The 17,072-nt window shown below is 46.4% G+C and overlaps 1 protein-coding gene across 3 annotated transcripts in view; it reads right to left on the bottom strand.

The window, feature by feature from the left end:
* LOC139550527 (disabled homolog 1-like) overlaps nt 1-17,072 on the bottom strand; it is a 67,556-nt gene that overhangs the window by 26,494 nt on the left and 23,990 nt on the right. The gene's annotated exons all lie outside the window — the stretch shown is intronic.

Raw genomic sequence — 17,072 nt, 5'->3', positions numbered from 1 at the left:
TGGGTTAGCTGACAACATCACGAAAACCATGTGAGTGCTTCCATGGGGCAGAAGTCAGCGCGTTGTGATTCTGGATGGCCAGGTTGCTAGCAAGAATCACAAGAAACTACCATGTGGGGAATCGTAAGTGGCTCCTTTCAGCTCCTTTCATCTTGTTCTTGATACTATGTCTTGTTTTGAGGTGTTTTTGACTGATTTCATGTCCATGCTAATATGGCTAAAATTCACTAGCTAGTTAACCAACAACTGTAACAATATATTTGTATTGTGCGAATTTATTAATGGAGATGAAATATAGCTTTACATGTTGTCAACAATCTAAGCCAACCCTGTCTGTTTTGCCCCATAGTTGCACAAAAGTCGGTTTTGTTGCTAAACAACCAACCCGCCTATAGTCACTGAGCATTGGAGATCAGACCTACCTCATACATTATCAGCTGACATGCATGTTCTTCAACAATTAGAGAGAAACTACATTACACATCCATTTTGTGCTGTTAATTTGCTGAAAACATTCCCACAGCATGATGCTGCCACCACCATGCTTCACCATAGGGATGGTGACAGGTTTGGTGACAGATATTTCTGAATTTAATTTTCTATAAATTAGACTTTCTTTCACTTTGTCATTATGGGGTATTGTGTGGGGATGAGTGAGAAAACAAATACATGTTATCCAGGCTGTAACACAACAAAATGTGGAATAAGTCAAGGTGTATGACTACTTTCTAAAAGACACCGTATATCATCTTTCATCAAGTCTTAACAAAATATATTGTACTACTATAGTACTGTCTCATCCAGTGCTTCCATCCTCTGAGTCCCCTAAGCAGATTGGTGCTTTACCTTGTACTGTATGCCAACTGTGTAATCACACTCGAGGAGAGATTTTGTGGATTTATGCAAAGAGCCACAAAAACCCCAAGCAGCCATCCCTGCATAGGAAATCCAAGTGTTGCTACAGCATCTAGAAACAGAGTCTAGATAAAACATGATAATCCCTGCAGTATATGCCCAGGGTTCACATCACGGTGAGTGCACTACACTGTTGCTGGATTTGGGAACCAACCGCTGCAGGGGATGGGGATGTTGTTTAAATGATGTTTCTAGCTTTCAGAAGAAGAGAGATATGACACACACTCTTGTCCCCTGGAGGAATCACTGCTCCCTAGTCAGTGTTTTTGAAGTCTCAGAGAGTTGAAATGTGCAAAGTAGCTTGCTAGACTAGAGCTACATCAAAGTATAGCAGCCACTGCTAGGACCCACTTTTAGTACTAGAGCGTGGGTGCAGCAGTGTAGTAGCGCGTACAAAAGATGGCACTGACGGAGAAGGCCGACATCTTCAGAGCTCTAACTTTTGCTATTTAGTGAATTTTTTTGTGTTTCTTTTTTCTTTTTTTGTAGAGAATGTTCATAGTATACTGAACAAGAATATAAACGCAACACGTCAAGTGTTGGTTCCATGTTTCATGAGATGAAATAAAAGATCACAGTAATGTTCCATACGCACAAAAAGCTTAAATGACTACCGACCCGTAGTACTCACGTCTGTAGCCATGAAGTGCCTCGAAAAGGCTGGCCATGGCTCACATCAACACCATGCTGATCCTCAACACGGGGGCCCCCCTCACCGACAACGACGAGACAGCCTATAGGGAGGAGGTCAGAGACCTGGCCGTGTGGTGCCAGGACAACAACCTCTCATTCAACGTGATCAAGACAAAGGACATGATTGTGGACTACAGGAAAAGGAGGACCAAGCACGCCCCCCATTGTCATCGACGGGTCTGTAGTGGAGCAGGTTGAAAGCTTCAAGTTCCTTGGTGTCCACATCACCAACAAACTAACATGGTCCAAGCACACCAAGACAGTCATGAAGGGGGCACGACAAAACCTATTCCCCCTCAAGAGACTGAAAAGATTTGGCATGGGTCCTCAAAAAGGTTCTACAGCTGCACCATCGAGAGCATCCTGACGGGTTGCATCACTGCCTGGTATGGAAACTGCTTGGCCTCCGGCCACAAGGCACTACAGAGGATAGTGTGTACGGCCCAGTACATCACTGGGGCCAAGCTTCCTGCCATCCAGGACCTCTATACCAGGCGGTGTCAGAGGAAGGCCCTAAACATTTTCAAAGACTCCAGCTACCCTAGACATAAACTGTTCTCTCTGCTACCGCATGGCAAGCGGTACCGGAGCACCAAGTCTAGGTCCAAGAGGCTTCTAAACAGCTTCTACCCCCAAGCCATAAGACTCCTGAACATCTAATCAAATGGCTACCCAGACTATTTTTAATCTGACTTCAACTCCAACACAGCTGTTCCTTTGTTCACACCGGACGTTATTCCTTTGTTTCATGAGCTACCAAACCGCTGCAGGTGTATATGCGATAAATGGGCTGGCATCCTGGTGAGACTGTGACGAAGAGAAAATCGACCAGCACTTCCCTCCGTTTTATTGGAAAATGTTCAGTCACTCGAGAATAAGATCATTCAAGAGTCTCCTATCAGAGAGACTTGAAATACTGCAATATTATATGCATTTCAGAAACTTGGCTGGCTCAATCTATGAACATAGAACTCAGTGGTTTCTTCATGCAGCGGCACAATCGGACAACATCAGCCTCAGATAAGTCCAAAGGGGGAGGGTTGTGCCTCTTCATAAACACCAACTGGTGCGCTACTTCCAGTGTGAAGGAAAACTAGAGCTTTTGCCATACAGAATATCTCACTGTAAGCTGCAGACATTTTTATCTACCAAGAGAGTTCTCATCCATAATTATCACAGCTGTCTACATCCCTCCACAATCCCACATCACTTTGGCACTCAAAAAACTTCATGGGACCATAGGCGGAGTCTTGTAGGCAACAACACCTCTGCCACGCTGACCCTCAATATGCGGGCCCCTCAGGGGTGGGTACTTAGTCCCTGTACTCCCTGTTCACCCACGACTGCATGGCTATGCACGACTCCAACACCATCATCAAGTTTGCTGATGACATGACGTTGGTAGCCCTGATCACCAACAGCGATGAGACAGCCTACAGGGAGGAGGTCAGAGGACTGGCAGTGTGGTGCCAGGACAACAACCTCTCCCCCAAACGTCAGTAAGACCAAAGAGTTGATTGTGGACTAGAGGAGAAAGAGGGGAGAGCACGCCCCCATCCACATTGACAGGGATTTAGTGGAGCAGGTCGAGAGCTTCAAGTTCCTTGGCGTCCACATCACTAAGGACTTAACATGGTCCACACACACCAACACAGTCGTGAAGAGGGCATGACAGAGCCTTTTCCCCCTCAGGAGGCTGAAAAGAGTTAGTGTAACGGATGTGAAATGGCTAGCCAGTTAGCGGTGGTGCGCGCTACTAGCATTTCAATCAGTTACGTCACTTGCTCTGAGACTTAAGTAGGGTTGCCCCTTGCTCTGCAAGGGCCGTGGCCTTTGTGGAGCGATGGGTAACGATGCTTCGTGGGCGACCGTTGTTGATGTGTGCAGAGGGTCCCTGGTTCGCGCCCGTGTCGGGGCGAGGGGACGTACTAAAGTTATACTGTTACATTGATGCTGTTGACCCGGATCACTGGTTGCTGCGGAAAAGGAGGAGGTCGAAAGGGGGGTGAGTGTAACGGATGTGAAATGGCTAGCCAGTTAGCGGTGGTGCGCGCTACTAGCATTTCAATCAGTTACGTCACGGCGACCGTTGTTGATGTGTGCAGAGGGTCCCTGGTTCGCGCCCGTGTCGGGGCGAGGGGACGGTGTAAAGTTATACTGTTACATTGACATGGGCCCTCAGATCCTCAAAAAGTTCTATAGCTGCACCATCGAGAACAGCTTGACTTGCTGCATCACCGCTTAGTATGGAAAATACACCGTCTTCGACCCAAAGCTCTACAGAGGGTAGTGTGGAAGGCCCAATACATCACTGGGGCCGAGCTCCCTGTCACCCAGGACCTCGATGTCAGAGAAAGCCCCGAAGAATTGCCAAAGACTTAAGCCACCCAAACTATAGACTGTTCACTCCGCTACAGTCCGGCAAACGGACCAACAGGCTCCGAGACAGCTTCTACCCGCAAGCCACAAGACTGCTAAATAGCCATAAGACTGCTAAATAATTACCCGGACTATCTGCGTTGACCCTATCTTGCACTGACACTTTGCACACTCACAAGACTATATAGAGTGCCTTCATAAAGTATTCACACCCCTTGAATTTCAAATGTTGTTGTGTTACAGCCTGAATTTGAAATGGATTACATTTAGATTGTGTGTCACCAGACCGTACACAGCACCCCACAATGTCACGACAAAGATACAGGTGTCATTCATAACTCAGTTGCCGGAGATGAAGGAAACCGCTCCAGAATTTTCCCATCAGGCCAATGGTAACTTTAAAACAGTTACAGAGTTAGAAGTTAATGGCTGTGATAAGAGAAAACTAAGGATGGATCAACAACATTGTAGTTACACCACAATACTAACCTAAATGAAAGTGAAAAGAAGGAAGCCTGTACAAAATAAAAATATTCCACAACATGCATCCTGTTTGCAATAAGGCACTGAAGTAAAACAGCAAAATAAAAAGGCTAATTAATTAATTATAAGTACTGAATACAAAGCGTTATGTTGGGGCAAATCCAACACAACACATCCCTGAGTACCACTCTTGATATTTTCAAGCATGGTGGTGGCTGCATCATGTTATTGGCGTGCTTGTCATCGGCAAGGGAGTTTTTAAGGATAAAAATAAACGGAATAGAGCTAAGCACAGGTAAAATCCTAAAGGAAAACCTCTTTCAGTCTGCTTTCCAACAGACACTGGGAGACAAATTCACCTTTCAGCAGGATAACAACATAAAACACAAGGCCAAATATACAGTAGATTGCTTACCAATAGAACAAGGAATGTTCCTGAGTTGCCTAGTTACAGCTTTGACTTAAATCGGCTTCAAAAATCTATGTCAAGACTTGAAAATGGTTGTCAAACAATGATCAACAACCAACTAGACAGAGCTTGAATAATACAACAAATTATAATGTGCAAATATTTAACAATCCAGATGTGCAAAGCTCTTAGAGACTTACACAGAATTATTCACAGCTGTAAGCACTGCCAAAGGGGATTCTAGTATGTATTGACTCGGGGGGTGGAATAAATATCTAATTAAGATATACTGGTATTTTACAAATGTTCACGTTTTTTACATTTACAGTATTTTGTGTAGATCGTTGACAAATAAAAGACAATGAAATCTATTTTAATCCCGCCTTGTAACACAACAAAATGTGTAATAAGTCAAGGGGTGTGAAAACTTTCTGAAGGCACTGTATGCACACTATATACACACACACACACACACACACACACACACACACACACACACACACACACACACACACACACACACACACACACACACACACACACACACACACACACACACACACACACACACACACACACACACACACACACACACACACACACACATATATATACTGTACACACACAGAATCACCAGCAGCAAGAGCGAAATAATTGATGTATACAGAGAAAAGAGTCGGCCTGAGAACTGAACCCTGTGGCACCCCCATCCGGACAACAGGCCCTACGATTTGACACACTAAACTCTGAGAAGTAGTTGGTGAACCAGGCGAGGCAGTCATTTGAGAAACCAAGGCTGTTGAGTCTGCCGATAAGAATGTGGTGATTGACAGAGTCAAAAGCCTTGGCTAGGTCGATGAAGACGGCTGCACAGTGTTGTCTTTTATCGATGGCGGTTATGATATCGTTTAGGACCTTGAGCATGGCTGAGGTGCACCCATGACCAGCTTGGAAACCCGATTGCATAGCGGAGAAGATACAGTGGGATTCAAAATGGTCGATGATCTGTTTGTTAATTAACTTGGCTTTCGAAGGCAGGGTAGGATAGATATAGGTCTGTAACAGTTTGGGTCTAGAGTGTCTCCCCCTTTGAAGAGGGGGATGACCACGGCAGCTTTCCTCTTTAGGGATCTCAGACAATACGAAAGAGAGGTTGAACAAGCTAGTAATAGGGGTCGCAACAATTGCGGCAGATCATTTTAGAGAGGGTCCAGATTGTCTAGCCCAGCTGATTTGTATGGGTCCAGATTTTGCAGCTCTTTCCGAACATCAGCTATCTGGATTTGGGTGAAGGAGAAGTGGGGAGGCTTGGGCAAGTTGCTGTGGGGGGGTGCAGAGCTGTTGACCGAGGTAGGGGTAGCCAGGTGGAAAGCATGGCCAGCCGTAGAAAAATGCTTATTGAAATTCTCAATTATCGTAGATTTATCGGTGGTGACAGTGTTTCCTAGCCTCAGTGCAGTGGGCAGCTGGGAGGAGGTGCTCCATGGATTCTCCATGGACTTTACATTGTCCCAGAACTTTTTGAAGTTTGTGCTACAGGATGCACATTTCTGTTTGAAAAAAGCTAGCCTTTGCTTTCTTAGCTGCCTGCGTATATAACATCCCTGAAAAGTTGCATATCACAGGAGCTATTCGATGCTAATGCAGTACGCCACAGGATGTTTTTGTGCTGGTCAAGGGCAGTCAAGTCTGGAGTGAACCAAGAACTACATCTGTTCTTAGTTCAACATTTTTTGAATGGGACATGCTTATTTAAGATGGTGAGGAAAGCACTTTAAAGAACAACCAGGCATCCTCTACTGACGGGATGAGGTCAATATCCTTCCAGGATACCCGGGCCAGGTCGATTAGAAAGGCCTGCATGCTGAAGTGTTTTAGGGAGCGTTTGAAAGTGATGAGGGGTGGTTGTTTGACCGCAGACCCATTACGGACGCAGGCAATGAGGCAGTGATTGCTGAGATCCTGGTTGAAGACGGCAGAGGTGTATTTAGAGGGCAGGTTGGTCAGGATGATATCTATGAGGGTGCCCGTGTTTACGAATTTAGCGCTGTACCTGGTAGGTTCCTTGATCATTTGTGTGAGATTGAGGGCATCTAGCTTAGGATGTAGGATGGCCGTGGTGTTAAGCATATCCCAGTTTAGCTCACCTAACAGAATGAACTCTGAAGATAGATGGGGGGCAATCAATTCACATATGGTGTCCAGGGCACAGCTGGGGGCTGGGAGGGGTCTATAACATGCGGCAACAGTGAGAGACTTATTTCTGGAAAGGTGAATTTTTAAAAGTAAAGCTTGAACTGTTTGGGCACAGACCTGGGTAGCATGACAGAACTTTGCAGACTATCTCTGCAGTAGATTGCAACTCCGCCCCCTTTGGCAGTTGGTGGAAAATGTTGTAGTTGGGGATGGAAGTTTCAGAATTTTTGGTGGCCTTCTTAAGCCAGGATTCAGACATGGCTAGGACATCAGGGTTGGCGGAGTGAAGGTAAACCTAGGCGTTGAGTGACGATGAGAGAGGTTTCGGCTCTGGAGGCACCAGTTAAGCCAGGTGAGGTCTCCGCATGTGTGTGGGGTGGGACAAAAGAGCTATCTAAGGCATGTTGAGCGGGACTGAGGGCTCTACAGTGAAATAAAACAATTCGAACTAGCCAAGACAGCAGTAGACAAAGCATATTGACATGAGAGTGAGGCATAAAGCAATCCCAGGTGTTGATCAGGAGAGCTAAGACAACAACGGGTAAATGGCGATGAATGGGCAGAGCGGGTCAGTTAGGTACATACAGGGCCTGAGTTCGAGGCTGGGGCCGACAGGGAAACAAAATGAGGTACCTTGTTAATGAAACAGTCCAGGGGGCATCAGCTGTGTAGCCGAGTGATGATAGGGTCAAAAGAGCAGCAATAGGTGAGTCAGGGTGCCGTTCGCGAGTCACTACTACTCTAGGCGAGCAGGGGACACAGCGTTCCGAAAAGCTAGCGGGCCGGGGATAGTAGATGGTTCTTCGGCGACATCGTAACAGAATAGCCTGTTGAGACCACATTGGAAGATCACGTCGGCAGTCCAGTCGTGATGGATCGGCGGGGCTCCGTGACGACAATAAAGGGTCCAGGCCAATTGGCAAAGGAGGTATTGTAGCCCTAGAATTAGCTGGTATATGGGCCTAGCTCAAGGCTAGCTCAAGGCTAGTTAGTGCAGAGGCGTTAGCTAACAGTAGCCACTCGTTTGCAGCTAGCTAGCTGCGATGATCCAGTGTAATGATCCACAGCGGCAGGAATCCGGTGATGCGAGAAGCAGTCCAATATGCTCTGGGTTGATATCACGCTGTGCAGACAGGCAGGTATTATCCGAGTTAAGGCTGGCTGGTGACCGAGAAAAAGGTGAAGACAGCCAGCTGTGGCTAACAAAGACTAGTAGCTAGTTAGCTGGCTAGCTCCTGATGGAAGTTCCAGTTATAAGGAATAAAAATAGCAGATCCGTACCACATTAGGTGAGGCGGGTTGCAGCAAAGTATATTTAGTTCGTAGAAAAGTGAGATTAAGATATATTTGAAAAAGACCGGCTATTTACATGGGATAAGACACAGGATAAGACAGATACAAACACACACGTCCGACTGCTACGCCATCTTGGAACCTATGACAGCCTCCACTCTTCTGGGAAGGCTTTCCACTAGATGTTGGAATATTGCTGCCGGGACTTGTTTCCATTCAGCCACAAGAGCATTAGTGAGGTCGGGCACTGATGTTGAGCGATTAGGCCTGGCTCACAGTCGGAGTTTCAATTCATCCCAAAGATGTTCAATGGGGTTGAGGTCAGGGCTTTGTGAAGGCCAGTCAAGTTCTTCCACAACGATCTTGACAAACCATACTGTATGGACCTCACTTTGTGCATGGGGGCATTGTCATGCTGAAACAGGAAAGGGACTTCCCCAAACTGTTGCAACAAAGTTGGAAGCACAAATTAATCTAGAATGTCATTGTATGCTGTAGCGTTCCCTTCACTGGAACTAAGGTGCCTGGCTCGAACCATGAAAAACAGCCCCAGACCATTATTCATCCTCCACCAAACCTTACAGTTGGCACTATGCATTCCGGCAGGTCGCGTTCTCCTGGCATCCGCCAAACACAGATTAGTCTGTTAACTGCCAGATGGTGAAGTGTGATCCATCACTCCAGAGAACGTATTACCACTGCTCCAGAGTCCAATGGCGGCAACCTTTACACCACTCCAGCCGACGCTTGGCATTGCGCATGGTGATCTCAGGCTTGTGTGTGGCTGCTCGGCCATGGAAACCAATTTCATCAAGCTCCCGATGAACATTTCTTCTGCTGACATTTCTTACAGAAGCAGTTTTGAACACTGTAGTGAGTGTTGCAACACGAGGGCAGAGGATTTTTACACGTTACGGGCTTCAGCACCCGGCGTTCCTGTTCTGTGAGCTTGTGTGGCCTACCACTTCACAGCTTAGCTGTTGTTGCTCCTAGACGTTTCCACTTCACAATAACAGCACTTACAGTTGACTGGGGCAGCTCGAGCTGAAATTTGACGAACTGACTTGTTGGAAAGGTGCATCCTAAGACGGTGCCACGTTGAAAGTCACTGAGCTCTTCAGTAAGGCCATTCTACTGCCAATGTTTGTCTATGGCGATTGCATGGCTGTGTTCTTGATTTTATACACCTGTCAGCAATGGGTGTAGCTGAAAAATCCGAATCCAATCATTTGAAGGGGCGTCCAAATACTTTTCTATATATAGTGTACACACACTATATATACACAAGCATTTCTCAATGGCTGGCCATGCCTTCCTCCTGGCGACTCCAACCTTGGCCAACAGCCCCGCCCCCTCCGCTGCTACTCGCCCAAGCCTCCCCAGCTTCTCCTTTACCCAAATCCAGATAGCAGATGTTCTGAAAGAGCTGGAAAACCTGGACCCATACAAATCAGCTGGGCTTGACAATCTGGACCCCCTATTTCTGAAACTGTCCGCCGCCATTGTCGCACCCCCTATCACCAGCCTGTTCAACCTCTCTTTCGTATCATCTGAGATCCCCAAGGATTGGAAAGCTGCCGCGGTCATCCCCCTCTTCAAAGGGGGAGACACCCTGGACCCAAACTGTTACAGACCTATATCCATCCTGCCCTGCCTATCTAAGGTCTTCGAAAGCCAAGTCAACAAACAGATCACTGACCATCTCGAATCCCACCGTACCTTCTCCGCTGTGCAATCCGGTTTCCGAGCCGGTCATGGGTGCACCTCAGCCACGCTCAAGGTACTAAACGATATCCTAACCGCCATCGATAAAAGACATTACTGTGCAGCCGTCTTCATCGACCTGGCCAAGGCTTTCGACTCTGTCAATCACCATATTCTTATCGGCAGACTCAGTAGCCTCGGTTTTTCTAATGACTGCCTTGCCTGGTTCACCAACTACTTTGCAGACAGAGTTCAGTGTGTCAAATCGGAGGGCATGTTGTCCGGTCCTCTGGCAGTCTCTATGGGGGTACCACAGGGTTCAATTCTCGGGCCGACTCTTTTCTCTGTATACATCAATGATGTTGCTCTTGCTGCGGGCGATTCCCTGATCCACCTCTACGCAGACGACACCATTCTATATACTTCCGGCCCTTCCTTGGACACTGTACTATCTAACCTCCAAACGAGCTTCAATGCCATACAACACTCCTTCCGTGGCCTCCAACTGCTCGTAAACGCTAGTAAAACCAAATGCATGCTTTTCAACCGTTCGCTGCCTGCACCCGCACGCCCGACTAGCATCACCACCCTGGACGGTTCCGACCTAGAATATGTGGACATCTATAAGTACCTAGGTGTCTGGCTAGACTGCAAACTCTCCTTCCAGACTCATATCAAACATCTCCAATCCAAAATCAAAGCAAGAATCGGCTTTCTATTCCGCAACAAAGCCTCCTTCACTCACGCCGCCAAACTTACCCTAGTAAAACTGACTATCCTACCGATCCTCGACTTCGGCGATGTCATCTACAAAATAGCTTCCAATACTCTACTCAGCAAACTGGATGCAGTTTATCACAGTGCCATTCGTTTTGTTACTAAAGCACCTTATACGACCCACCACTGCGACCTGTATGCCCTAGTCGGCTGGCCCTCGCTACATGTTCGTCGTCAGACCCACTGGCTCCAGGTCATCTACAAGGCTATGCTAGGTAAAGTGCCGCCTTATCTCAGTTCACTGGTCACGATGGCTACACCCACCTGCAACACGCGCTCCAGCAGGTGTATCTCACTGATCATCCCTAAAGCCAAAACCTCATTTGGACGCCTTTCCTTCCAGTTCTCTGCTGCCTGCGACTGGAACGAATTGCAAAAATCTCTGAAGTTGGAGACTTTTATCTCCCTCAACAACTTTAAAAATCTGCTATCCGAGCAGCTAACCGATCGCTGCAGCTGTACATAGTCCATCTGTAAACTACCCACCCAATTTACCTACCTCACCCCCCATACTGCTTTTATTTATTTACTTTTCTGCTCTTTTGCACACCAGTATCTCTTCTTGCACATGATCATCTGATGATTTATCACTCCAGTGTTAATCTGCTAAATTGTAATTATTCGATTTATTGCCTACCTCATGCCTTTTGCACACATTGTATATAGATTCTCTTTTTTTTTCTACCATGTTATTGACTTGTTTATTGTTTACTCCATGTGTAACTCTGTGTTGTCTGTTCACACTGCTATGCTTTATCTTGGCCAGGTCGCAGTTGCAAATGAGAACTTGTTCTCAACTAGCCTACCTGGTTAAATAAAGGTGAAATAAAAATAAATAAAAAAACACACACACACACACACACACACACACACACACACACACACACACACACACACACACACACACACACACACACACACACACACACACACACACACACACACACACACACACACACACACACACTCTCACACATCATATGCAGCTGCTACTCTGTTCTTTATTCTTACTCTTATTATTATCTATCCTGATACCTAGTCACTTTACCTTGCCTTTATTTACATATCTACCTCAAATACCTCATACCGCTGCACATTGATCTGGTACTGGTACTCCCTGTATATAGCTCCATTGTTGTGTATTTTATTCTGCTTGTCTACTATTTATCTAACATTTTTTAAACTCTGCATCGTTGAGGAAGGCTCAAAAGCAAGCATTTCACACCCATTGTATTCAACGCATGTAACAAATACATTTTGATTTGTTTGATTTGTGGGTGTAGTAGAGCATGGGTGTAGTAGAGCGTGGGTGTAGTAGAGCGTGGGTGTAGTAGAGCGTGGGTGTAGTAGAGCGTGGGTGCAGTAGAGCGTGGGTGCAGTAGAGCGTGGGTGCAGTAGAGCGTGGGTGCAGTAGAGCGTGGGTGTAGTAGAGCGTGGGTGTAGTAGAGCGTGGGTGTAGTAGAGCGTGGGTGTAGTAGAGCGTGGGTGTAGTAGAGCGTGGGTGCAGTAGAGCGTGGGTGCATGTAGTAGAGCGTGGGTGCAGTAGAGCGTGGGTGCAGTAGAGCGTGGGTGCAGTAGAGCGTGGGTGTAGTAGAGCGTGGGTGTAGTAGAGCGTGGGTGTAGTAGAGCGTGGGTGTAGTAGAGCGTGGGTGCAGTAGAGCGTGGGTGTAGTAGAGCGTGGGTGCAGTAGAGCGTGGGTGTAGTAGAGCGTGGGTGTAGTAGAGCGTGGGTGCAGTAGAGCGTGGGTGTAGTAGAGCGTGGGTGTAGTAGAGCGTGGGTGCAGTAGAGCGTGGGTGTAGTAGAGCGTGGGTGAAGTAGAGCGTGGGTGCAGTAGTGGAACTGGTTTCTGGATCAATTCAGACTAAAGCACTCCAATTACCCCCCTGAGACGAAAATACCTCAGCCTATTGAGAGAACAATTACCACTAGCCATGCTAGTCCTGCTCCATACTAGTTACGGAGTGGAGTCAATGGACTAGCTGGCTGTGAAAGATAGTGCCTGTGCCCCCCGCCTCAGTAAAATGGGGACGAGGAAAGGACAGATGGCACCAGATGGAGAGTCATACGTGGCCCTCCAGATACGAGTAGTTGGCAACTGCAACTTTGGTTCGGGAGCCCAGCATCCAATAAAGATGAACCTTTGAACATTACGAGGATGTTACCCATCTATTTGTGCATCATGGTCTATTGATAATATGAATTTATACATGTGCAATTTGAATGTATGTCACTTCGTCTGAGTGTTCATTCATGAGTGTTAATTCACAACTCTGCTTTAGCCAGTTATTCTTACAGAAGTTCTCCTGTCCTATCTCCTTCTGGTCTGCTGGAGCTAAGAAGCAGCATAAAATGTGAAGGCCTGACTAGAGTAAACTAGAGTAGAGTAGAGTAGAGCAGAGTGGAGTAAACTAGAGTAGAGTAGAGTAGAGCAGAGTGGAGTAAACTAGAGTAGAGTAGAGTAGAGCAGAGTGGAGTAAACTAGAGTAGAGTAGAGTAGAGTAAACTAGAGTGGAGTAGAGTAGAGTAAACTAGAGTAGAGTAGAGTGAACTAGAGTAGAGTAGAGTAAACTAGAGTAGAGTAGAGTAGAGCAGAGTGGAGTAAACTAGAGTAGAGTAGAGTAAACTAGAGTAGAGTAGAGCAGAGTGGAGTAAACTAGAGTAGAGTAGAGTAGAGTAGAGTAAACTAGACTGGAGTAGAGTAGAGTAAACTAGAGTAGAGTAGAGTAAACTAGGGTAGAGTAGAGTAGATCAGAGTAGAGTAGAGTAAACTAGAGTAGAGCAGAGTAGAGTAGAGTAAACTAGAGTAGAGTAGAGTAAACTAGGGCAGAGTAAACTAGGGTAGAGTAGAGCAGAGTAGAGTAGAGTAAACTAGAGTAGAGTAAACTAGAGTAGAGTAGAGTAAACTAGACTAGAGTAGAGTAGAGTAGAGTAGAGTAGAGTAGAGTAGAGTAGAGTAGAGTAGAGTAGAGTAGAGTAGAGTAGAGTAAACTAGAGTAGAGTAGAGCAGAGGAGAGTAGAGTAAACTAGAGTAGAGTAGAGTAAACTAGGGTAGAGTAGAGTAAACTACAGTAGAGTAGAGTAAACTAGAGTAGAGTAAACTACAGTGGAGTAGAGTAAACTAGAGTAGAGTAGAGCAGAGTAGAGTAGAGTAAACTAGAGTAGAGTATAGAAGAGTAGAGTCAAGTAAACTAGAGTAGAGCGGAGTAGAGTAGAGTAAACTAGAGTAGAGTAGAGCAGAGTAGAGTAGAGTAGAGTAGGACAAATCTGTCTGCACCATCTGCCTCCTCTTTCCTTGCCTTCTGCGTGTGTGGATGAAGTAACATTCACAAGCCTCAGCACACACACGTCACATACACACACTTTTACTAAACATCAGCACACATTACTGGATTCCATGGACACATACAGGGAAGTAGGATACACTTAGCTCTGTTCGAGGGTGTTTGTGCACCTTTGTTGAAGGCTCAGCGTTAGCAAGCCACACTAATGCCCTGGACCAGAGCTAGTTAAACCAATTAGGTATTGTGCACATCATCAATACAGTCAGTGGATCACATCACATTGATCACATCACAGTTACACACAACTATTGAAAAAAAGTATGAAAAATGTATGAAAAATTTGTGAAAATGTATGCACTCACTACGATAAGACATTTTGAATAGGAGCGTCTGCTAAATGTATTGATGTGCTTCGGCTGGGTTGTGATGATCAGGTGACTCTTTAGCAGGGGGTAAATGACAGAATCATTACAGAAATGATTACAAAAGTATGATCTGAGGTGCCATGCCTATTGAAACTGAGGGGGCATGTGCCCCCAATTTGATATTTTTTCAATATAACAATTTAGAAGATAGATTCTATTATTGACTAAATATATAAAATATATTTCATTTCACTGCCTTCTCAATAAACATGTCGGTGCGTGACACCTCTGAGTAGCCTATGATGGCATAGTGGGACTTCCGATGATAAACTGGTTAATAACTAGAGGGAAGTGTCACCATTACCTAATTGTGATTGGAAGAGAAGATGAAGTGGAGCTAAAATGTACGGGGTCATAATGATGTTTAAATCTAGGGCATCTTTCAACTCTACCATTGCAATACTTACTGACTGTAGATATATGCTGAGGCTTTTCCCCCCTTCTTTTGACAAATGTAATTTTTTTGTTGCACAGATTACAGTTGACGAGCCACAGTTGCTATGGAGATGGAGTGAAGTCACGCATGTGAAGCAATTCCATCGATGGGCAGAGGGGAGGCTTGCCTTTACCTTCACAGGCAGGGAGACACACACACTGCAGTAAGGGTTGGATTTTCTAACATCTGGTCTGGCTAGAGAACACCATGGATCAAATCTCTCAGACAAAAAGGCTCAAATATAAAAGGCTAAAAGGATTTGTCCTTATTATGGCTGGGTTGCACCTCTTTTCATTTATAAGTATATTACATATTTTCTTTTTCATTGGGAGATATCATAGGAAAATTAAGCACAATGAGAGAAATAGCCAAATTTCCTCTGAAAACACACTTATATTAACCTACTTTATAATCTGCCCACCCACCTAGCCAAACAAGTACAGGCTTTGTCTAAAGCTCTGCCATCCATCCATCCACCCATCCAACCATCCACCCAACCAACCGTCCACTCATCCACCCAACCAACCGTCCACTCATCCAACCACCCACCCACCCATCCATACATCCACCCACCCACCCACCCAACCATCCATCCATCCATACAACCATCCAACCACCCACCCACCCACCCACCCACCAATCCATCCATCCAACCATCCATTCACCCAACCAACCAACCAACCACCCACCGACCGATCCATCCACCCACCCACCCACCCACCCACCCACCCACCCACCCATCCATCCATCCATCCATCCATCCATCCATCCATCCATCCAATCCACCCACCCACCCATCCAACCATCCACCCAACCAACCAACCAACCATCCACTCATCCAACCACCCACCCACCCACCAATCGATACATCCATCCACCCACCCATCCAACCATCCACTCATCCAACCACCCACCAATCCATACATCCATACACCCACCCACCCATCCAACCATCCATCCATCCATCCATACAACCATCCATCCTGCCAATACACCTTGAGAGGGTCCTTCACCCAGCCCAGTCAGTCACCTCTCTGAGCCCAGGGCTGTATGACAGTGTGCATCAATCTCCATGCTAACTCCATTACCATTACTATGAATCTAAAGGTCATCTCCAGTGATTGCTTCAACAGCCTGCAAGCAGCAGCACATCTGATTAACATGCTAAAGCCTGCCCTGATAACATGTTCTGATAGCCTGTCCATTCTCTCTCCACCAGTGGCCCATCGCGTCGCATCGCATGGCCATGTGTGTAATAAGCCTGCCTCTCTCTTCCCTCCTTCACTTAACTCAAATCAATAGGCTCTCCACCAGCCCGACCATTTATCTGGTGTGATCCGACGGACAGATCCAGTAAAACGGCCCCAGAGGACCTGCTGCTGCTGCTTCTGTTCTAGGCGAAGGCATATTTACTGTACCACTGGAGTGGCTTTATTCATGGACGCAGAGATGGCAAGAGGGAGGGATGGAGTGAGGAGGGATGAAAGGAGAGCAGGACAAGGAGCGAGTGAGAGAGAAGCAAGCATAATACATTTTTCTTCCTGTCTCTACTTCTCTCCCTCTCTCTCAACTCTCTCTTTATTCCCTCTCAGCCAATTCAATCCCATTTCAATCTCACTGCGATCATTCCGAGGCTGCCTTGGCCTATTACATCACTTATGGTGTTCATCAAAGCGACAGGGTGTGAGTTCCCTGTCCATGACACCTAAATCACGACACTACCACCCCCCTGGCTACAGCCAATAGCTGCTCTAGATCTGCTGCTGCATCTGGATGAGTCTCTGGGTGGAGCAGACCAGCTCTGGAGTCTCTCTCTCTCTCTCTCTCTCTCTCTCTCTCTCTCTCTCTCTCTCTCTCTCTCTCTCTCTCTCTCTCTCTCTCTCTCTCTCTCTCTCTCTCTCTCTCTCTCTCTCTCTCTCTCTCTCTCTCTCTCTCTCTCTCTCTCTCTCTCTCTCTCTCTGTCTCTGTCTCTGTCTCTGTCTCTCTCTCTGTCTCTGTCTCTCTGTCTCTCTCCCGTCATCTATGCATCTCTCTGTTTCTCTGTTAATCTCTCTCCCTCTGTCTCTGTCCCTCTCTCTTCC

This window comes from Salvelinus alpinus, chromosome 23 (genome assembly GCF_045679555.1).
Source record: "Salvelinus alpinus chromosome 23, SLU_Salpinus.1, whole genome shotgun sequence".
Classification (NCBI taxonomy): Eukaryota; Metazoa; Chordata; class Actinopteri; order Salmoniformes; family Salmonidae; genus Salvelinus; species Salvelinus alpinus.
The sequence above is the reverse complement of the archived record's forward strand: the minus strand, read 5'-3'. Positions and strand labels throughout refer to the sequence as shown.